General features: G+C 35.3%; 1 protein-coding gene across 10 annotated transcripts in view; it reads left to right on the top strand.

The window, feature by feature from the left end:
* Positions 1-24,290, top strand: part of FER (FER tyrosine kinase) — a 500,422-nt gene that overhangs the window by 290,954 nt on the left and 185,178 nt on the right. The window lies entirely within an intron of this gene.

Below are 24,290 nucleotides of genomic sequence, written 5' to 3'. Positions count from 1 at the left end.
GTTTCTTTAGATTCCACATGAAAGATCATAGAGTATTTCTTTTTATGTCTGATTTATCTCACTTAGCATAATGCCCTGAAAGTCTCTCTATATTGTTGAAAATGGCAGATTTCCTTCTTTCTTGGCTGAATAATATTGCAATGTGTTCTTACACATGTGTGTGTACACATACTATAACTCCTTTATCCATTCATCCATCAGTGGACACTTAGGTTGTTTACATGTCTTGCTACTGTGAACATGAGAATGGAGATACCTTTTCAAGATAGCAGGGTTTTTATTAAGTTATCATTGATATACACTCTTATGAAGATTTCACGTGAAAAACAAAGTGGATACTACATTCACCCATATTATCTAGTCCCCCCCCATACCCAATTGTAGTCACTGTCCATCAGTGTAGTAAGATGCCACAGAGTCACTACTTGTCTTCTCTGTGCTACACTGTCTTCCCAAGGATCCCCCCCCATACCATGTGTACTTATCATAATACCCCTCAATCCCCTTCTCCCTCCCTTCCCCACCCATCCCCTTTGGTAACTGCTAGTCCCTTCTTGGAGTCTTGGAATCTGCTGCTGTTTTGTTCCTTCACTTTTACTTGGTTGCCATACTCCACAAATGAGGGAAATCACCTGGTACCTGTTTTTTTTCTGCCTGATGCACTCCATTGAGCATAACACCCTCCAGCTCCATCTACACTGCTGCAAATGGCAGGATTTGTTTCCCTCCCATGGCTGAACAGTATTCTGCCGTGTATATGTACCATATCTTCTCCATCCATTCATCCATTGATGGACACTTAGGTTGCTTCCATATCTTGGCCACTGTAAATAGTGCTGCAATAAACATAGAGGTGCACATGTCTCCCTGAATCTAAGAACTTGTTTTCTTTGGGTAAATTCCTAGGATGGAACTCCTGGGTCAATGGTATTTCTATTCCAGTTTTCTAAGGAACCTCCATATTGCTTTCCACAATGGTTGAACTAGTCTACATTCCCACCAGCAGTGTAGAAGGGTTCCCCTTTCTCCACATACTCACCAGCATTTGTTGTTCCTCCTCTTTTCAATGTTAGCCATCCTAACTGGTGTGATGGGATATCTCATTGTGGTTTTAATTTGCATTTCCCAGATAATTAGCAATATGGAGCATCTTTTCATGTGCCTGTTTGCTATCTGAATTTCTTCTTTGGAAAGTGTCTCTTCATATCCTCCACCCATTTTTTAATTGGGTTATTTGCTTTTGGGTGTTGAGGCATGTGAGTTTTTTAAATATATTTCAGTTGTTAACCCCTTGTTGGATATGTTATTTACAAATATATTTTCTCATACTGGAGGATGCCTTTTTGTTCTGCTGATGGTGTCCTTCACTGTACAGAAGCTGTTTAGTTTGATGTAGTCACATTTGTTCATTTTTACATTTGTTTCCCTTGCCCGAGCAGATGTGTTCAGGAAAAAGTTGCTTATGTTTATTTTCAAGAGATTTTTGCCTATGTTTTCTTCTAAGAGTTTTATGGTTTTATGACTTACATTCAGGTCTTTGATCCATTTTGAGTTTACTTTTATGTATGGAGTTAGACCATAATCCAGTTTCATTCTCTTGGATGTAGCTATCCAGTTTTGCCAACACCAGCTGTTGAAGAGGCTGTCATTTCCCCATTGTATATCCATGACTCCTTTATCATATATTAATTGACCATATATGCTTGGATTTATATCTGGACTCCCTATTCTGTTCCATTGATCTATGGGTCTGTTCTTGTGCCAGTACCAAATTTGTCTCAATTACTATGGCTTTCTAGTAGAGCTTGAAGTTGGGGAGCATAATTCCCCCAGCTTTATTCTTCCTTCTCAGGATTGCTTTGCCTATTCATGGTCTTTTGTGGTTCCATATAAATTGTAGAATGATTTGTTTTCGTTTGTTGAAGAATACTGTTGGAATTTTGATAGGGATTTCATTGAATCTCTAGATTGCTTTAGGCAGGATGGCCATTTTGACAATATTAATTCTTCCCATCTGTGAGCATGGATGTGTTTCCATTTATTGGTGTCTTCTTTAGTTTATCTTATGAGTGTCTTGAAGTTTTCAGGGTATATGTATATTACCTCCTTGGTTAGGTTTATTCTTAGGTATTTTATTCTTTTAGATGCAACTGTAAATGGAATTGTTTTCCTGATTTCTCTTTCTGCTAGTTCATTGTTAGTGTACAGGAGTGCAACAGATTTTTGTGCATTAATTTTGTGTTCTGCAACTTTGCTGAATTCAGTTATTCTAGTAGTTTTGGTATGGATTCTTTGGGGTTTTGTATGTACATTATCATGTCATCTGTAAACTGTGACAGTTTAAATTCGTCCTTACTGATTTGAATGCCTTTCTTGCTTTGTGTTATCTGATTGCCATAGCTAGTAGCCCCAGTACTATGTTGAATAAAGGGGGAGAATGGGCATCCATTTCTTGTTCTCAGTCTTAGAGGAAAAGCTTTCAGCTTTTCATGGTTAAGTATGATGTTGGCTGTGCATTTGTCATATATGGCCTTTATTATGTTGAAGTACTTTCCCTCTGTGCCCATTTGGTTGAGAGTTTTTATCATGAATGAATGCTGAATTTTTTTAAATGCCTTTTCAGCATCTAAACAGATGATCATGTGATTTTTGTACTTCTTTTTGTTGATGTGGTGGATGATGTTGATAAATTTTTGAATATTGTACCATCCTTGCATATCCCTGCAATAAATTCTACTTGATCATGATGGATCTTTTTGATGTATTTTTGAATTCAGCTTCCTAATATTTTATTGAAGATTTTTGCATCTATGTTCATCAGGGATATTGATCTGTAATTTTCTGTTTTTGTGGTGTCTTTGCCTGGTTTTGGTATTAGAGTGATGCTGGCCTCATAGAATGAGTTTGGAAGTATTCCTTCCTCTTCTACTTTTTGGAAAACTTTAAGGAGTATGAGTATTACGTTTTCACTAAACGTTTGATAAAATTCAGCAGTGAAGCTATCTGGTTCAGGGATTTTGTTCTTAGGTAGTTTTTTTTATTACCAATTCAATTTCCTTGCTGGTAATTGGTCTGTTCAGGTTTTCTGTTTCTTCCTGGGTCAGCCTTGGAAGGTTTTATTTTTCTAGGAAGTTGTCCATTTCTTCTAGGTTATCCAATTTGTGAGCATATAATTTTTCATAGTATTCTCTAATAATTCTTTGTATTCCTGTGGCATCTGCAGTGTTTTTTTCATTTCTGATTTCTAATTCTGTTTATGTCTGTGGACTCTTTTTTTCTTGATATGTCTGGCTAGTGGTTTATCTATTTTGTTTGTTTTCTCAAAGAACCACCTACTGGTTTCATTGATTTTTTCTGTTGCTTTATTCTTCTCGATCTTATTATTTTTTCTCTGTTATTATGTCCCTCCTTCTACTGACTTTGGCCTCGTTTGTTCTTCTTTTTCTAGTTTCATTAATTGTGAGTTTAGACTGTTCATTTGGGATTGTTATTCTTACTTAAGATAAGCCTATATTGCAATATACTTTCCTTTTAGAACTGCCGCTGCTGCATCCAACACAAGTCAGGGTGTTGATATGCTGTTTTCATTTGTCTTCATATATTGCTTGATCTCTGTTTTAATTTGGTCATTGATCCATTGATTATTTAGGAGTGTGTTGTTAAGCCTCCATGTGTTTGTGGGCTTTTTTGTTTTTGCACAATTTCTAGTTTCATACCTTTGTGGTCTGAGAAATTGGTTGGTACAATTTTAATTCTTTTCCATTTACTGAGGCTCTTTTTGTGGCCTAGTATGTGATCTAGTCTGGAAAATATTCCATGTACACTTGAGAAGAAGATATATTCTGCTGCTTTTAGATAGAGTGTTCTGTAGATGTCTGTTAGGTCCATCTGTTCTAATGTGTTGTTCAGTGCCTCTGTCTCCTACTTATTGCATGTCTGGTTGCTCTGTCCTTCGTAGTTAGTGGTATGTTGAAATCTAGAATGAATGTGTTGCATTCTATTTCTCCTTTTAATTCTGTTAGTATTTGTTTCACATATGTAGGTGCTTCTGTCTCGGGTGCATAGATATTTATAATGGTTATATTCTCTTGTACTGACCCTTTTATCATTATATAATGCCCTTCTTATTCTCTTGTTTCTCTCTTTGTTTGAAGTCTGTTTTATGTGATATAAATACTCCCAAGTCCTGCTCTTTCTCTCTATGATTTGCATGAAATATCTTTTTTTCATCCTTTCACTTCTAGTCTGTGTATGTCTTTGGGTTTGAAGTAAGTCTCTTGTGGGCTGCATTTAGATGAGTCTTGCCTTTTTGTTCATTCTGTAACTCTATGTCTTTTGATTTGGGAATTCACTACATTTACATTTAGGGTGATTATTGATAGGTATGTACTTATTGCCTTTAGATTCATGGTTACTAAAGGTTCAAGGCAGCTTCTTTACTAACAGTCTACCTTAACTCTTATTATGCTATTACAAACACAATGTAAAGGTTCTTTGTTTTCTTGCCATTCTTTTTCTTCCTCCTCCACTCTTTCTTTGTTAGGTGTCATATTCTATACTCTTTGTGTGTCCCTTAACTGACTTTTTGGGTAGCTGATTTAATTTTGCATTTACTTAGTAATTAATTGGTCTACTTCCTTTACTATGGTTTTATTTTCTCTGGTGACAGCTCTTTAGCCTTAGGAATACTTCCATCTAGATCAGTCCCTCCAAAATACACTGTAAAGATGGTTTGGGGGAGGTAAATTCCCTCAAGTTTTGCTTATCTGGAAATTTTTTATTTCCTGCTTCAAATTTAAATGATAATCTTGCCAGTAGAGTATTCTTGTTTTGAGGCCTTTGTGTTTCATTGCATTAAATATATCATGCCACTCCCTTCTGGCCTGTAAGGTTTCTGCTGAGAAGTCTGATGATAACTTGATGGGTGATCTTTTTTCCTCTCTCTGGATGCTTTTTATACTCTGTCCTTGTCCTTGATCTTTGCCTTTTTAACTATCATATGTCTTGGTGTTGTCTTCCTTGAGTCCCATGTGTTGGGAGATCTGTGTATATCCGTAGCCTGAGAGACTATTTCCTTCCCCAAATTGGGGAGGTTTTCAGCAACTATTACCTCAAATACACTTTCTATCCCTTTTTATCTCTCTTCTTCTTCTGGTACCCCCGTAATGTAAATATTGTTGCATTTGGATTGGTCACAGTTTTCTCTTACTATTCTTTCATTCCTAGAGATCCTTTTTTCTCTCTGTGCTTTAGGTTCTTTGTATTTCTGTTTTGTTTTTCTGTTCCATTTGCCATCTTCTCTACCTCTTCTAATCTGTTTTTAAATTCTTCCATTGTATGCTTCATTTCAGGTACTGTATTTTTCATAGTTTCGATCTCCATCTTGAAGTTGTCCCTGAGATCCTGAATATTTTCCTGTAGCTCTGTGAGGTTGTTTATGATTTTTATTTTGAAATCTTTATCAAGAAAATTGGTGATTTTAGTTTCACTGAGCCCTCTTTCTGGTGTTTGAGGGATTTTGGTCTGAACAGAGTTCTATTGCCACTTCATATTGTTAATGAATAATTGTAATAATAACTTCATGTAGGCAGCACCCTGTAGTGCCCAGAAGCTCTACTCTCTGGGGCTGCCCAGCACCTGCTGTGATATCGGTGGTCACAGTTGAGTGGTGCTGGTCCCTGCCAGGAGGAAAGAGCTCTTTCCTGCTTCCCTACTGCAATGCCTGCCTCCCTTGTCAGCACCAGTAGGCCAGGTGCATAAGGGACAACCTCAGCGTTATGGCCCTGCAGCTGCTATAGGTGGGCCTGCCCTCTAGCTGGCCTGGCACAATGGTGGGGGCAGCAGGTTTGCAAGCCAGTTCTGGCTGGGAAGAAGGACTGGCATGCTATATATTACAGTGGGGAGTCTTGGGGCTGTGTTGCCAGCCAGGGGAAAGAAACATGTGAAGCTCCTGAAAGTTTCCAGCCTGCTGGGCTTGTGTGCTGGGATGATTTTGTCCACCTGCCCTTTCTCCTGAGCAGCAAGTTCTGTGTAATGGTTGCTCCTTTTGCAGCCCTCCCACTGTTGGGAAGTCTTTTAAAGTTCCCTCCTCTTTTGTCCTGGAATGGCTGATTGTGGGTACCTGTTCTCCACAAGTGGCTGGAATCTCAGTCTCTCTGGGTATTCCACCTGTCTTTGCTTTCCATCCCCTCTAATCTCCGGAGCACCATGTAATATGGTCCATGTTCCCAACGTAAATCTCCAGGGGTGGGTTTTTAGCAGTCCTGAGCTTTACTCCCTCCCTGCTCCATTTCTCTTCCTCTTGCCTGTGAGCTGGACAGTGCCGAGGGCTTGGGTCCCGCTGGATCACAGCTTTGCTACTTTACCCTTTTTTGTGAGGTCTTTTATTTTCCCCATATGTAAGCCATCTGTTGCAGTCTTCTTTCTGGTCACTCAGGATTAGGTGTATTTCCTGTGTTTTCGTGTTATGTGGTTTTGGGAGGAGGTTTCTGCCTCTCTTCTCACACCTGCATCTTTATCCCCTCAAGCCTGAATCTAGTTTTAAAAATGGAGCCCCAAAGTTGTTTTGAGCAAGATCAGCATTCATGGAATAAGTTTACTTTCAAATTGTGCTTAAAAAATCACTAATCTTACTTTATAATCATTTATAATATAGCATAAATTTGGTTATGCCTCTGGTCTCTACAAAAATTGTAGAAATAAGTTCAAAATTTGTAAATATTATCTTCAAAGACCAACTTTAAAACATGGAGGCTCACTTCTCTTTTTTCTGTGTTATATAAGAAAAAGTGATTCCATTAAGTGATTGTGGGGGGTTGGGGGAGGAAAAAATCAGTACTGTATTAACTACATTTAGAATACAGATCTCTTCTTTATGACTTGGAAGAGCTTTTGCATAACTAATGTTGGCTCACTGGAAATCTTTCCTTGGTAGAAAACTTGATGTATAAAAATGATTATTTATGTTTTTTACAGCTATTATATTCCCTTATGAATTTTTTATTCAAAATTTGTTTCCTCACTCTGCTTTGACTTTGTTAGCTGGAAGTTCGAAATAGAAATTGCATTCTGGCTTTCCTGAAGACTCTAAAGGAATCTCAAGTTGGTTTTCAGCCATTTTTCAAACAAAAAGCTTTTTTACTGATGAACTCCTTTTGTTTATCTTAGTAGTTGAATAACTGGTGATCAAATTTGGTCAAGAGTTTTGACATATTCTTCCCTTTTTAGGAAACCATGATTTGCTACCAGATTATGTTAAAATGATCATCTTTGATTTGATACTATTCTGAATGAAATTAAGTTTTGATTATACTCAAAGCATAAAGGCTATGTTATTGGCATACCTGTAGATAGGAGTTAAGGGACCATTTTACTTTTATTATGCTTTAAATTGAAGTTATTACAAGTGTTTTGGTTCACATATTAAGTGGAATCATTTTAGTGTAGCTACTTTACACATCTGTTATCACAAATGCCAAAATATTTCAGACCCAATTTATGGTCAGATTCAGAGACAAATGACTTTCATTTTTGCTGTACTCAGTGCTGTCCTATTACCATTTTAATTAACAAACTTAGATTTCCTTTTTAGCAGATGTTCAAAACATTGTAAAATTTATCTTTTGACTTAATGTAGGCCTTCTGTTTATTTTATCTGAAGAAGAATGATAGCAGGGGAAACATGATACTGGATTCTGTGCTGTGGAATCTTCCTGGAACTTTCTTTTATCTTGAAATAAAGGATTTTATAGTCAGGTAGTTTCTCTGAGAAAGGATTTGGTACAAAATGCATAGTGTAGTAGTATATTTAAATCGTTATAATGTAATTTAATAAAATTTTAACTCATAAGCACAAACTTTTCATTTTTAGTACTCTAACAACATTAGCTAAATTCTGATTTGCTAGAAGGATGTTTTGAATATGCTGAATATAGAAAATACTAGAATATTTTCTTCTATAAGAAAACTTTCTTATTGGCCAATTTTTCCTTACCTACTAGTCTTTAGTTAATAATGAAAGATTCTCAGTATTTATCTTAATATTTTAACAAATGACAAAAAAAGTTTTATAAAATCACATCTTATACAGTAGGTAACTTTTATTAAACAATAGGTCTCTACTAATAATTAATTGATGCAAATGATTAGAGTCTTCTTAGATTTAATAGATATTTTTGAAACATGACCTTATAAAATATGTTCATTTTTTCCAAAAATTTGTTGTATTTTCATGTTGTTGAAAATACGTGATTATACTTCATCACTGTAAGTATAACCCAACAATTATTTAAATATCTAATATGTGTGTTAGACATTGCAAGACAAAGCCCCTATTAATGTGCAGCTTACTATTTAGAGGGAAGAGGTACAGAAAGGTAAACAAAAAAGTTAAAGGTAATTATAGGTTAATGTTGTTGAAAAGAAAAGAAGCAAAGTGATGATGTCCTTAGACCAAAAAAGCATGTCTTCTGTCTGGAATATTCTTTTTTGTGTGTTTTTGCCTGGTTTCTGACTCAGTTGAAATGCCACTATGTCTAAAAAGTTACCTTTTATTCTCTATCTCAGTATTTTTTGTGTTGTGTATCTTTTTTGTAATTTGCAAATTTATTTCACATTTTCCTTTCCTCAAGAACAGGAACTTTGCTTCTCTCACCTTCTCCAGTCAGTACTTAGCACAGTGCCTGTCACTTAATAGCTATCCCTTATTATTCCTGATATAATAGATATGTCATTTAATAGATATTCCATATATACTCATTGAAGGAAGGAAGGAATATATGAGCACAATCAATGTTTACTTAAAAGGAAAGACAAGGTACTTGAAGTAGATGAGTGAGAGGGATGAGAGACCACCCTTCCACCAAAGGTTTGAGAGATCTTGAGTAAGACGGTTAATGTTCAGTAAGTATTAGGCATTGTCCCAAGCACTTTATAAAAGTCTCACTTAATGTATAGAACCAGAACATATGTATGTCATTTAATATATACATATATATATATAGTAGTTACTGTTCTTATCTTCATTTTGCAGAGATAAGGTAGGTGAGGCTTAAGGATGTGAAGTTGATGAAAATTACATGGCTAGTGTAGCACAGCCATACTTAAAACCCAAACACTTAGACCCCACAGCTTCTTCTCTTAACTGTTACACAGTCCAGGATGCTAATGTGGTACTATAGACTATTTTATTTCCTTAACCTTTGGAAATTTTGAAGATGATTCTGACAAATCCTACAGAATTGTCATCATTACCACCTAGCAGCCTTTTGCCAATATCAGGTTCCAAAGGTAGCTCCAGTGGTACAAGAAAATGAGCCTCTTCCCCCCATGCATTCTTTAAGGAAAGGACAAGTGTCACTCCTTGCATACCTCTTCTTTGTGAGGTATGCACAGCAGAGTGGAGGGAGGTCCCCAGGAACAAGTCCCTGATCCATTTCAGTTCTGGCCTCCTCCTTTCCGGTTAGCCACTGGGGAGACAGCCTGGCAGAGACCTCATGTTAATGACCACAGTGTGTGAGGGTAGGGAGGAACAAGGTTAGATGCTAAGACTAAAAGTAAAAAGCTAAAAGTCTTTTTTCTCCATTGGAATGAAGGTAATCTCTAGTCACCTTTTTCTCTCTCCTATTCTCACTTAATATCAACTCCTGAGAGCAGAATCTATACTTTGCTCTCATTTTAATGAACCTTGTACCTTTCACATTCTCTTTGTTAAACTGAAAACATCAGCAAAAGGGATTAATATATGACATAGTATTTATGGATGAATAAAAAGATACTTCTTGTAGGAATTTGGTAGATTGAGTTGAACCGGCATATTTTTCTAGCTGATTATTTTTAGCCCCTCAGTTTCTATAAGCTTTGAAGGATCTGTATCAGCATTTTTTCCATTATGCCAGCTGTACTTCCTTGGGAGGGTCTAACTGTTGGCTCTGAGAGTTTTAGTCAAGAAAAATGAGACTTTCTACAGTTGAGATGAATGAAAATGAGTTGGAAAGTATTAGTATATGTACAGAAAATTATGCAGCCTTTTTTCAGTTAATAGCATGCTAGCAAAAACAAGTTTATTATATAGGTAGAGAAATTGAATAGACATGAATTAAAAATAATTAAAATTTTCTCTAGAGAGACAATAAAAGTATGCCATACTCACACAAACTATTTTTTGCAACTTGCAAATATTATGAAATAATTTATAAGGTGATAATGTAAGCCTTTCCTAAAGAAAAAAAGAACCATTTTTGGAGAAAGAAATTTAGGATTATTTGGAATTAATTTATACAACATTTAAACTATTCAGTTACTAAATGCTTCAAATGAATTTCATACAGGCAGACAATTTGCATACCTTGTCAATAAGGATTTTTACTCTAAAGCAACCCTGAAAACTTTAATGACAAAGTTGATCAAATACTGAATAATCCTTGGACTCTAAAAATATTTTATGGCTGAGGTTTTTAAGTGGAACAAATGTGCTAAGCAGGCTAAGCAGGTAATGAAGCAGACTGACTAAAAACCTGTGTATAAAAGAAAAGTAAAGATAGTAATTATTTCTCAGTATGAAAAGTAGAAAAATTACAGCCTCTGACAATCATTTTATGTTCTGTATTGTGGCATTTTGTTAATTACTCCTAAGGATGATATGTTAGGCTTGTGGCTTCAAAATAAAAGCTCTGAAATGTCATGTCATATTCAGAAATTCATTTTTCAAGTGTTATATCCTCATACTGATGATTTTTGTAAAGTATTTAAATTTTTGCCTTCTTTTTTTTTTTCTTTTACACGATGATTGCTCTCCTCCAATTAACCATTCTGTGGATAAAGCTTATATTTCTAGTATTTCCGTAACTAAATTCTCAAGTTGGACCTATATTACATAGGCTTGGAAATAGGTTGTAATGTTGTATTTGTGTTTTGCCTAGTATTTGTTTATGGCTGAAGTAATTACCAAAATGAAAATTTTAAGTCTAAAAAGTTGCCTTAAAATATAATTCATCTGCAGCCATATGGAAGTAAGAACTCCTTTTATTGAATTTTGAGTGTGGGGAAAACACAGGGATAGAATAAGGTCATTTTGCAGTATCAAAATTGTTTTTTGTTTTTTGTTTTTTGTTTTTTTGGTGGGCTTCTTCTTGGAGAACTGAATATGAATCAAAGTGAAGTGTTCATTTACATCACACTCCTAATCACTTTGATTTACCTGCTTGAGATCTAATTTCAAATTTGTTCCTATACGTCTCTAAAACCCTTTAAAAGGATGACTTTAGGAAGAAATATGCAGCCATCCCAGAGCAATTTGGCAGGAGTTGATTGGCATAATAAATAATGACCATCTGCACCCTGCGGTAGTCTGCGGAGGAGCACAGTTAGTCCCCTGCTGCCCAGGCGGGCTGTGGAGAGTTGTCTGAGGCAAGTGAACAAAGGAGAACCTGCTTATTTGCTACTTTGTTCATTTCATTTAAAGTAGCTGCTTTTGTGAGTCCAAAATAATCCTAAAATTTGGGTTTTAACATTTTGAAGCTGTAATTAGGTTTTATTTCCAGTTATTTATAGCTGATGTCTGCTATTAAACCTGTTCATATTCAAAGAGGGAGGATTTACACGGGCATAGTGTTATCATGAAAGTGGGAAATACTATAATAACGGCTTAATTTTGATTCCTTCTTTTTTCATGTATTTTAATTTATATAAAACTTGGTACAGAGTTATTATGGGTAAATGGAATATTTATCATATTATCTAGTGGAAATAAGTAGTCTGGACACTGAAAAGTGAGTCTTCTTTTAGGTTATAGATTATATAAAGATTATACAAAATTGATTCACAGCCTAGCCAGCTAGGTAAAGCCATTTTACTTGATTATGATTTGAAAGTTAAATTGTGACTTTTTGACCTCAAACTTATAAATATGTAAAATACAAAGCTTTAAATTAGATTATAATCTAGTAAATGCAGTGAATGAAGAGCTTTCTATAATTAATTTACATAGCAATTGTTTGCTGAAAACAAAGTACAGTTAGTTGACCCTTGAACAATACAGGACTTAGCACTGACTCCAACATCTCCCTCCCAGAATCAAAAATCTGTATAACTGTTGACTCCCCAAAATCTTAACTAGTAATAAATAGCCTACTGTTGACCTTACTGATAACATGCAGTCGGTTGACACCTATTTTTTGTTATATACTATATGCTGTATTCTTTCAATAAGGTAAGCTGGAGACAACAAATGTTATTAAGAAAATCATGAGAGAAAATATATTTACAGTAGTGTATTTATTGGAGAAAAAATCCACTTGTAAGTAGACCTGTGCAGTTCAAACTTGTGTTGTTCAAGGGTTAGCTATATATAAACCATAAGAAGTCATTAATCTCCTTTTAGGACTAGTCCTTGAAACTTGAAATAGAATGTATAAACCATTGTGTTCAGTTAATCAAAACTGATAATTGCATGATAGTCATATCTGAATATGACTGAACTTGAAAGAGTCATATGGCAAACTATTTCAAGCAATTCTTTCAACTCTGGAAAAATGTTGTGCCACTTCCTTCTAACTCCATGGTTCTAGAGAAGAAAGCTCACGTTGTTCAACTTGGTGTCCCCCACAGGTGATGTGCCCTATCTCTCTGGCTACTTTCAAGATTCTGCCTTTGATTTTTAAAATTTAATTATGATATGTCTTAGCTTGGATTTCTTTAGGTTTATTCTATATAAGGTTCTTTCAGCTTCTTGAATTTGCAGGTTTGTGTCTTTCACCAAATTTGGGATATTTTCAGCCATTATTTCTTTGTTATTTCAAAGAAATAGTGTGTTACCACTGTGCTCCTTCTGCTTTCCTTCTAGGACTCTAATGACACAATGTCGGATCTTTTTGCTATTGTCCCACAGGTCCCTGAGGCTCCATTCATTTTTTATTTTTTTTTGCCAATCTATTCTCTTTGTTTAAACTGGGTAAATTCTATTGATGTCTTCAAGTTCAGAGATTCTATTCTTTTACCTTCACTTCCTTCACTTTACTATTGAACACATTTGTTAAGTTTATTTGAGTTACTTTTTAGTTCTATAATTTCTATTTGGTTCTTTTGTGTGTGTATATATATAATTTTATATTTATATTTTATATTTTATAATTATAATTTTATATTAATTTTTATATTTGTATTTGTAAATGTATAATATTTACATATCTATATAAAATGTCTGTTTCCATTGCTGAGATAACCTATTTTTGTTTATTTCAAGAGAATTTGAAGCATTTTGTGGCTACTTTAAACCCTTGTCAGATTGTTCCACCCTGTGTCCTAGCTCAGTTTTGGTGTCCATTGGTTGTCTTTTTTCATTCAGGTTGTGGTTGTCTTGGCTATTAACATGATATTTTTTTATTGTACTCTGGACACTTCATCCAATTTGTTAAGAGACTCTGGGTCCTATTTAAATCTTTTATATTTGTAGGCAGCCACCTTGTTTAGCTCTTAGCATGCAGGTCCTGGCTTACTTTGTGGACTGAGGTTTCAGTGGCAGTTTAATTTTCAGAGCCTTTGAGGTAGTATTTGGTTTGCTGGTTGGTCTTGTCCTCCACTAGCTCTGTAGTGCTGCACTGGGGTGGACGTTTCCACAGGCTGAGCTGCTAGGTCCCTGTTGGGGAAGGAAGTCTCAGGCACATGGGCTTTTTGGAGCCTGTTTGGCAGAACTCCCCTGCCTCTAAACAATACGAATGTATTTCTGGGCTGATTGTCTTCTGTCATTGTCCTCCAACAATCTGTGCCTGCGCAGGAGATGGAAGTCTTAGGTCTGTGGGGACAAAGAGGTTTCCCAGGTAGGCTGCTTTTTGTGGCAGTGTTTCCCTTGCCAGTGTGGCCTAATTAGAAATACTAATTACCTTGGTATTTCTCAGTGGGAATGGGAGATGTCAGATCCACAGTGACAAAGACAAAGACACTTCCCAGGGTTGGCTGCTTGTTGTGCCGGGATCCCTCTTGGTGGTGCTTCTGAGCCCCCAGGGCAGATTCACAGGCCCAGCAGGAAAGAGAGCATTTCCTCTGGCAGCTTACTGTTAGCTGGGCTCCCAGTCCATTTCTTACAGGTAGTGCTGGGTTCACCTGGGGGCAGGGAGGACTACCATTTGATCCAGGAGAGGAGTGGCCTGAGCTGTCCTCTCTTGCTGGGTTAAGAGTCAAGCCCCCTCCTGTTGTGTGAAGGGGAGATAAGACCCCTGCTGCCAGGTCCCTTATTGCTGGGATCCCAAAGCAGTTCACCTTCCTCTTACTAATATGGTTTTCTTTAGTTACCCCTCACATTATTACCTTGATTTATAATTGTACTTAGTGGAAAGGAGTGGGGAAAATTTCATTTACACCAATTTGTCCAGTGACCACATCATTTTAATCATTTGAAGTTGCTGTATAATATATGCTATATATTGGTATAGCAGAACAAGTACTTACATTAAAAACAAACTTAATGGGTTATACAATTTTTAAAAAGTTTAGAGACCCCTGGTTATGAGATTAAGGGAAAACTAGATTGCTTGGTATTTAAAGCTCTCTGTGGTTTGGTTCCAGAAAATGTATTTCTAGTTTTTCATCCAATATTGCTCTCCTTAAAGAACTCTTTGCTTCCACCATATTAGAATATTCACTCTACCTAGAAGATTCCCACTTTTTATGCCTTTGCTGAAGTTACTTTCTCCTTTTAGTTTATTGGAACTATATCCATGTTCAAGGCTTATCTCAAATTCAGCCTCTTTTTTGAGGATTTTTCTGACTTCTCTAGCACAATACCACAATTTGGCTTCTTTTTCCTCTGACTTTTATCATCTGTTACTCCTAACACACTTAAAATAACATTTTGAATAGAGCATGCTCCTAAAGTCTAATTCATTTTTTTGGAGATGTGTTTCCCTAGAGAAACAATGATGTTTGGATTCTTGGATTTCTGTAAAATGTGCCCAGATGTATGGATCATAACCACTATTTTACAAGGGTCTAATGCAAATGTACTCTTAGGCTTTAAGAGTTCTATCTTAAAATTGCAGGAGTATGTTTCTCTCCAGCCTTTCATCTCTTCCCCTCCAGTGTGCTTGTAACACTGGGTCCCACAGGAGTGGTGGATCCTCTGGCCTAGGGCAAAATCTGCTGCATGGTAGACTGGGAGAAAGTTCACTGAGAATGAAGTAAAAACAAACCCTCTAGTTTGAGGAGAGGCTGGGGAAAAGAAAGCTGGTATTGGTGGGATGATAACAATTACCAAACTATAGGTAAAAAAAAATGGGCATTTCGGCCTGACCCCTATCTCTACTCATGTACAAGTACACATATATCCTGTGACTCATTTTCCACTTAAAACAGCTTCCACTTACCCTTCTCCTTTTCCTTCCAAAGACCTTGGGGAGTAGCATAGCTGTTTTCTCTTCACAAACACTAGATATCATTTCTGACCACCTAAGACAAGAATTTTATGATCTTCATGCTGTAGTTGTAGGAAATTAAGGAAAGTTACTCTGAGAAATTTGGGAAACCTTTCTACCTCCTCTGTGAAGCCTTTTAAAATCTTCTATATATTGATCATATATACTTCAGTATCCCAACTCTTTGCTATTCATACTTCTCTCTCAGACTCTTTAGTCTTCATATATTTATACTAAAGCCCTTGAGGATAGGGATAAGTTTAACATCTCCATATTCGCTTATCTTTGGATTTCCAGCACAATTCAGTACATGTATGTATACAGTAGGATATATTTGGAGCTAGGTTCTGAATTGTCTCTGCTTTCATTCTTTGCCCAGCATTGTTTCACTGTTTTGTTTTTCTTTTAGTAAGGTGGCATAGCTTGTTATATTCTAGACTGTTTTGTATTGTCTTGTATATTCTATTGTGCCTCAAAGTTTTGGAGAAAGTGCTTCCTAATAGTCTTTGTCTAGACCAGATCTCTTGGCTGCTTTCTTCAGGACTTCTGCTTCTTTCCAAAAGAGTAAAATTACGTTTATTATCTTACTGCTATGGTAGTAGCAAACTAGGTTTGAATAGTATATCGGGTGTTTTCACTGTTCTGTTCCCCCTTTGTTATTTGTATCCCTTACTATAAATAATCACATCAGTTAATTTTACTTACAATTTTGGGGCTAGAATAGATAAAGTTTGAAGGTGAAAGTTATAGTGATTCTATTGAATAAACTTTCAAGTCTATTTTACACCAATTTTTATGAGTTAAATAGGTTTTCTCTATGATAATTTCCATTGTGATGCTTCATTGTAGAGAAAACTGATGTGTAAATGCTCAATCTAATATGAGAAACTAATTTGGATATCATCTGATGGTTTAGTTATGAATTCTTACCTCAGTTGTGTTTAAGAAAATTCTTTCCCTTTAATTTACAATATGAAGCATTTTAATCAATATTGCTTTTATATGTTTCAGCATTTCCTTCTACCTTTTTCTGTATTTACTAATTTCTGAAAGCTAAAAGTTTTTCTGAGAAATAAGAAAAAAGGTTTGAGTTAGCAAATGGAGTTATCATGGTATTGTACTATAGAATATGGTATTCAGATGTAACTAACTGTTGAGACCTAATCTCTTTTGCTTTCTTTAAACCCTTTACTCTGCAGTTTTTATGTAAAACATGAAAAACTACCGTGGCTATTTGAATTTTGAGGAAGAATTATTCATAATTTATTATAGAATTACCACTTTTCCTAAAAGCATGTGATTTATAAGGGTTTATCACAGTCACAGATATGAAATTTGGCTTCGAGATATTATAAAACTACTAACAAAATGGAATTAATGAGGATATTTAATTTAATTGACAAATTTTACTTTATAGGCAACTTTTAAGTGGCCTGACTATTTAAATAATTCAGTGTTTCAAAAAGTATTGCCTTTGGAAGATATTTTGAGTTATTAAAGTAGCTTTCTAGTAATATTTGTTACTGTAATTTTTATTTCATATACGGTAAGATAAATCTTTTACTTAGAAACAGATCAGGTACATTCTGATGGATTTTTGAAAAAAAATTGAAAGCTGTTTTATGCTAGTGGTATTAGGCTTACTTAAAGAATATGGATACCATGACTATTACTGTTAGGTAAGTTGAAGTATTTGCTTCTTGATGAAACACTGTCTTAATACTGAGAGTGAATTTCAGGTGCATGCTATATGTCATAAATCTCATAACTAAAGGTAGTGGAAGCAAAGATATATACTCCAGAATATCACAGAAGAGGTTTAGCATGAGGTCAGTAAAAGCAATATTCACACTGAATATTAACTAAGTTAAAATTTTTTAAAATTCCAAATATTATTATCTGTAAACTATATGAAATACTTGTTTACCTTACCTAACTCATCTAGTTAATGTTTAGCTTGCCTGACTGTTAAATTAGAATTGCTATGGCTTCTTGTCTTTATTAACATAGATATAACTGGTGTTACCTTTGAAATCTAAAATTCCTACATTCTGTGAGTAGTTTAGACTCTACAAATATGTATATGGGAGGCTTTGAGTAGGCAACATCAGAAAGATTTGTACTCTGGTAAAGACATGATTTGGTAAGGACAACATGGACAAGAAAGTCTGGAGGAGAGGGATCCTCTAGGATTCTAAGTCTTTGGGAAAATTAGGATACAAATATAATAAAGGGTTGCTGTCAGTGCAGTGTTAATGTCATTGGACCTTTCGGTGTATTCTGGCTGACTTCAGTAGCAGGTATCTTCATCTCTGATTACCAGATCCACAGAAAGCTCCTTTGCCCATATCTGCCAGGGATAAACACTCTTTTCCCCTGCAGACCTGAACCAATGATTCTCAGGAGTTGCTGTATAAATTAGCCCTGAATGGGCTACTCCTGAGGCATATGACATGTGTAAGATAAATTCTAGCCGAAATAAGCAGGAGACGAGAGGCAGCAAAGGGCCAGGCAGTTTATTTGAGCACAATTCCCGGGTGATGTTCCTTGGTCTGAAACACAGGCTGGGAAGTCACACCCAGTCAGAGAGGTGGGGGCTTATAAGAGGTTAGGAGGGGGAGGAGTGGGCAAGCTATCTTAGGGGGCATGGAGAGGTATGATTGGCTAAAGGTGACATAATAGACAACTAGAAACTTTTTTTCTTCCAAGAAGGAGAAGGCTGACATCCAGGTCTTAGTTGGCACATCAGAAGGATGGAATTCAGGAAGAGCTGTCCTCTTTCCATATAAGGCATGGACCCTGGAGTCTGGTCTGTTCTCCTTTTATGGTATCTCTCTGTTCTGTTTGCATGTCCTTGTTTTTCCTTCCTCCAGCCTAACAACATGTATTTTCCAAAGTTGGCCTCATTTAGTTGACTGCCTTAAAAGCTTATCTTTTATTGGCATCCACTTCCATGTATCACTTTGCCACTTCCACATATATGTTTCTTACACTTCTCAAATAAACTACTTGCATTTGAATCCTTGTTTCAAGGTGTGCTTCTGGGAGAACCCAAACTGGGACACGGACAAAGGCACCTTCACATCCAGACTTCATTAGAACCAGACTCAGCAGTCTGAGTCAGCTCCCCAAGAGGCAATGAGACCAACTTATGCATTCCTTCCATTTTATAAATCTACTGATAGGACTAAATATTATTTACTTAGATGGCCATTTACATTAGAAGGTGCATTGTGATTTCTTTGGCTCATATGGCCACAGAAATGTTTATTCCAGCTCACATGTTTCAGTGATTACCAAAGTGCCTAACTTCTATCTCATAAATATTTCTAAGATCTATTCCTTGGCATTTTTATTAATACTGCCTTATATCATGACATTGTCATCAATTACCTTGTCATTTTAGTTAGGGGATACTATAGTTCATACCTTCTGTATGGATGGGTACGAAAACTGGTAGTTGATGAAATATTAAAATCTAGTGCTAGGATTATTTCCCTGCACAGTTCAGCAACACTTTTGCTCTCCAGGATCAGGAGTTTTGTTACAATTACTTGATGTTGCAAAAGTGCAAATAACTCTAGTAATTAAAGAAAAGAAGTAACCTATAGAAAACACTACTTTTACATTTTTATTTCTTATATTCTAGTTTCTTATATCCATTTGTAATACTGTAATTTACTATTTTTTAATGCAACACTAAATCCTGTATCAGAGTAATAATTATGCATTCCTGTTTATCAGTTCTAAGTCCCTAAAGTTCATTATTATGTTAATCCACATTCATAAAGATTACTCACAGTTTTTTAAATTTAGCATTATGAAGAAATGTTTGACAATTTAGACTCCAAGTTGACTATTTACTAAGTTATTAAGGTTGTGTGGTTGTTATATGAATTTTATGTTTGACCCACAATTTTGATGAATAACAATCTTCATTACTTGAGATCTGTTATTTCAGTTGTAAAAATAAAAAATACCAAGTATTGATATTAGCTTTACCTGCAACATATAATTATCATACCACTAACAACATTTATCTAAAAGACAGTTTTGATAAAGATGTAAAAATATAAAATACAAACATTTTAATTATAAAACCTTCCCTCAGAAAACTGGTATATGTTATTTAAAACTTCAATAAACATTCTAACATTTTTTTAATCATTCAGGAATGTCTGTGTCCTGCCTCATTTTTCTTAAAAATTCAGTTTCCCTATTAGTAAGTTTGAAATGAATTATGTTTTAGAAACAGACAGAAAAAATCTACTCCCTATATTATACTTAGTGATTCAGTGAATATACTGGACTAAAATATTGGCAAAATACATTTTTTACCAAGTAATGAAAAAAACATTTTAAGATTGTATTAACATTGTTTCATTTATTTGCAAATATAGCATAAGCAGAGAGGTGGGGTGGGATGTACATACATTTCAGAAAGCTATATATTTCAAAATATATTACTTGTTATAATTTATATATATGTACACAGATGTGTTTAGTGTCCATTACATACATTTCAGAAATGTTTTGAAATTACTCCACATGAAAAAAATGATGGAAGGAATGCTAGACCTTTAACATTAGAAAACCTTGCCTTAGAAGGATGTGGTTTTTGTCTTCAAACATATAATGTGCTGTTATGTAATGGACAGAAATGAATCCTTTGTGTTCGCAATACTAGAACCAATTGAAAGAAGTTAAATATAAAAAAGGCTTTCTAAGAATTAGAACAACTGAAAATTAAATTGGCTTTGTTGATAGCATTCCCCATCAGTAAGTGTTTTTGGTTTTTTTTTTTCTAATTGCCTTTCAAAAATCTTAGTTCTCACTTCTGTGTGTAGTAGTGTCTGATAAAGATTTTCTGAGTATATGGATGACTAAATCAGTGGATGAATGGATGGTGACTGTTAGGGCAGAAGGTAGATCTGGATAATCTCCGCAATCCTTTCGATTTCAGTTTTCTTTGTGCTTTTTGTTCTAGCTGAGTCAGAGGAGTACATTCAGTAGCAAAAACAGGTTACGATGACTGAGCTCAAAAGAGGAGCAGTAGTCCCAGCCCAGACAGACAAATATTCAAAGGGTTAAAGTACATCCAAGATTGTGGTGAGGTTTGACATTACTCATAGCAGCACAGGGCTGGAACATCAAGAAACATTCATCATTTAAGAAAAATTTTTAAAACCCTCTTTTGAATTTATATCCATTAATACTTATTAGCTAAATATTTCTCATTGTTTAGATTACTTTTAAATTAGAATTGCTGATTGCTTCTTTTCTTTATTCATGTAAATATAACTGGTGTTACCTTGGAAGTTTGAACAAATTTCTCCCTATTGGACACTGTAGTATTTTCTAACCCAGTTATGGAGGCCACAAAATTTTCAGAAACAGAATACAAAAAGCTTGACATATCCTATAGCCTTGACTGAGAAATGTTGCTATGACAATCATGTTTTAAAATTGTACTTAAAACCACCCATGGAAATAAATGATGATCTATCCTCCCAACATAGGCTTCTAAATTAGGACTCAGACAACTACTTTCTACGTAGTTAGAGAATAGGTTGAAGTTCTGGGAGGTGAGCAACTTGAAATCAATCTTACTGTCATAGTGATGGTTGGGAGGAGGGGTATTATGAAGAGCATGCAAGGTGTGCGTTAGGCAGAATTCCCGTATCTCCCAGCCTGAGTTGCCTCAAGCCCATATGTTCTTTGCTCAAGATGATTCAATTCTCAGAGCTGTTTTGTTGACCTTCCAGTTCTATAGTTTAATGAAATTTTTGAATCCATTTTATATTAGATATAACAGTCATAGGTTTAAATGAGACTTATATATATGTGAAATTTTTCAGCCCTTAGGGTAGTTCTACAATTTGGCATGAATCAGCTCTCTAGAAAAATAACACTAATTTATCATACGTTGTAGATAATATCTAAGATCCTTAAAATGTGTGGCATATACTCAGGTAATGGATGTTTGTTCTATCATTTATCCTTTTCAATTACCTGACATGATATACATATATATATCTAATTTGGACCTCAAAATTATTGCACTCAGTTTTATTTTAAAGGTACTGTTCTTCAGTCTCAGAAAAGAATGTGGTGGAGCACTGAACTAGGAGACAGATGGTAGAGGTTCTGATCCAAGTCTGTCACTTTGTACCTCTGTGACCATGGTCAGGATTTTAACTTCTCAAGGCCTTGGTTTTCACATCTGTAAAATGGAGATAATAGTGCATTCCCCTCCAATCTAATGGAGGTTTTTTGAGATTCAATAAGCAGTGTACTGGAAATATGTTAGAAATTTGTCCCCACCTTTACAGAAGTTTGGACTTCAGACAAGCGAAAACACTTATTTGCATTTGCCTATACTGTGGGCTGACTTTAAATCTGCTCTTAAGCTATCTTAAAAATTACTCTGATTAGTTGAATCACAGAAATTGATAGTTTAAAAGGTGTATTCAGATCTTAAAGTTGCCCTCCCCTTTCCCCTTTAAAAAGATGTCCAAATTAGATCAAATAATTAGATGTTTCAAATTTTTTTCATTTTTAAGAGGTAATTGATAAATGGAGGAATTATGTATTTCTTTTACATAATATATTAATACTCATAAATTAACATAAGGAATAGAATCCTGATTTCATGAACACATCTCAAATCTGTAGTTCCAACATCAGGCAAATTTAATCATTATTGAATATAGGTTTGTAGATAGTCCTATATGGTCACAAATCACTGGCAAGTAAATGAAACATTAAATAAAACTGTCAAACATTCCTGTTTTAATGTATCTTTCATTTTTATGTCTCTGATTTATTTCTATTGATTTATACTTTAGTACGTAGTACACCTTTTATTTCATGCAATAGTACATCTGTGAAATCAGGGGAGAAGCTATTCCTGTTTCTTGGAAGAGACTGAGTCAGTCTGCCTCCATCCCTCCTGTTTCTCCAGATTCAAGAAAGTTGCACAAAAAGTCTCCTTGTCCCTTTACAGAAAATAGAGCAAAGATAAAAATGAGAAATGTGTGGTGTAATCAACTGTAGGATTATAGAGGTACCAGCTCTTGGGCCATTTTTAAGGATGAGCTGCAGCTCTTTCTGGCTACCCTTCTGAGCATGCCCTTTCTTTTCTCTGGAGTGAAGGAGGGGGAAGAAAAGAGGTCAGTAAAGATAGTGAGAAAGTCAGGGATCCAGGCTCCTTCAGCACCTCTCCATTCTCCAAATTCCATGTTAGTTAATGTTCCTGTTCCTACCTTACCTTTGTATTATCTTCTGATGTAGTCTCTACCTGGTTTTTTTCCCCCAACAATAAAGTCATATAAAAAGTTGGAGCACCTTTTTGTTACTGCTTGATGGACACCTGGATCAGGGGCTTAGCATTAGGTTAATCTTTAGTATCTCTCTAAAATTACTTGCCTTTCTCAATCACTCAATAACCTCAGAGGGGTATTCCATTTAATGTCTAGGTGGAGAGTTGGGTAGTTCTCCTTCTAGGTGTGTGTTGGAAAATGCTGCCGTTATCCATTGTAACAGATTGGAGTTTGCCCCTCTATCTACATTTCTACAAAAACTTCAGCTATCAAATTCTGGTCAAAGCAAATCACCACCGATTTCCCATTGGGCATTTTGTCCCTCCCTCTTACAAACCGACTCAGTCTTAGTTCTCATGCTCTAGGCTGCTGCTTTTTTATCTTCATTTTAGCTTAAACAGATTAAGAGCAACCTGATTCCTGACTGACTTCCCCTCAATTTTAGTTTTTGTTGTTGTTTTATACACTTAGCTTTGTCCCCCAGCCGTGTCTGTCCTCTTTTCTCTATTACTGAGAATGTTGACACCTCCAATTATAATTGTGAAATTGTCTTTCTCTTTTCAATTCTGTCAGTATTTCCTTCATGTTGAAGTATTTGTGGTTGAAGCATAGACATTAAGGGTAATCATGTTTCTTTGGTGAACTGGCACTTCTATCATTATGTGATTTCCTTTTGTTAATGGTTATTTTCTTCATTCTATAGCTTGTCCAACATTACTATAAATGTGCCAGCTTTTGTATGATTTATGTTTGTGTTTTACATCTATTTTCATAATTTTACTATTGATACCTATAGTTAAAGTGAGTTTCTTTACACAGCATATAGTGTACTCACTTTAAAATTCTTCCTTACAATCTATATTTTAAATGGTATATTTAGGCAATTTACATTTGATGTAATTGCTGATATGTTTGGATTTAAGACTACCATTTTATTTTCTGTTCTTTTTTCTTTTTTCCCTTTCTTACTTTCTTTTGGGTTATTTGAACACTTTTTACTATCCCATTAAACTTTTCTTCTTGTATTTTTTATGTGGCTTTATATTCTCTTGCTTTCTTTGCTTTTTTTTATTGAACTGTATAATATATAGTTATATTGGTTTCAGGTGCACAGCAGTGATTCAACAATAATATACATTACAAAATGCTCATCACGATAAGTGTAGTTACCTTTTGTCACTGTACAAAGTTACTACAGTGTTATTGACTACATTCCCTTTACTGTACTTCCATCCCTGTGTCTTATTTTATAATTGGAAGTTTGTGCCTCTTTATCCTCTTCACCTATTGCACCCATCCCTGCCACCCACCTCCCTCATGGCAACCACCAATTTGTTCTCTTTGTTTATGAGTCTGTTTCTGTTTTGCTTGTGTCTTTCGTTATTTTTTTAGAGTCAATGTGAAAATGAGATCACTTTTCTGTCTTACTTCATGTAGCATAATACCCTTCAGGTCCATCCATGTTGTTGTAAATGGCAGGATTTCATTCTTTTTTATGACTGAGTAACACTGCATTGTACATATTTACCACATATATATCCATTCATCTATTGATGGACACTTA

This window comes from Manis pentadactyla, chromosome 2 (assembly GCF_030020395.1).
Source record: "Manis pentadactyla isolate mManPen7 chromosome 2, mManPen7.hap1, whole genome shotgun sequence".
NCBI lineage: Eukaryota > Metazoa > Chordata > Mammalia > Pholidota > Manidae > Manis > Manis pentadactyla.
The sequence above is the reverse complement of the archived record's forward strand: the minus strand, read 5'-3'. Positions and strand labels throughout refer to the sequence as shown.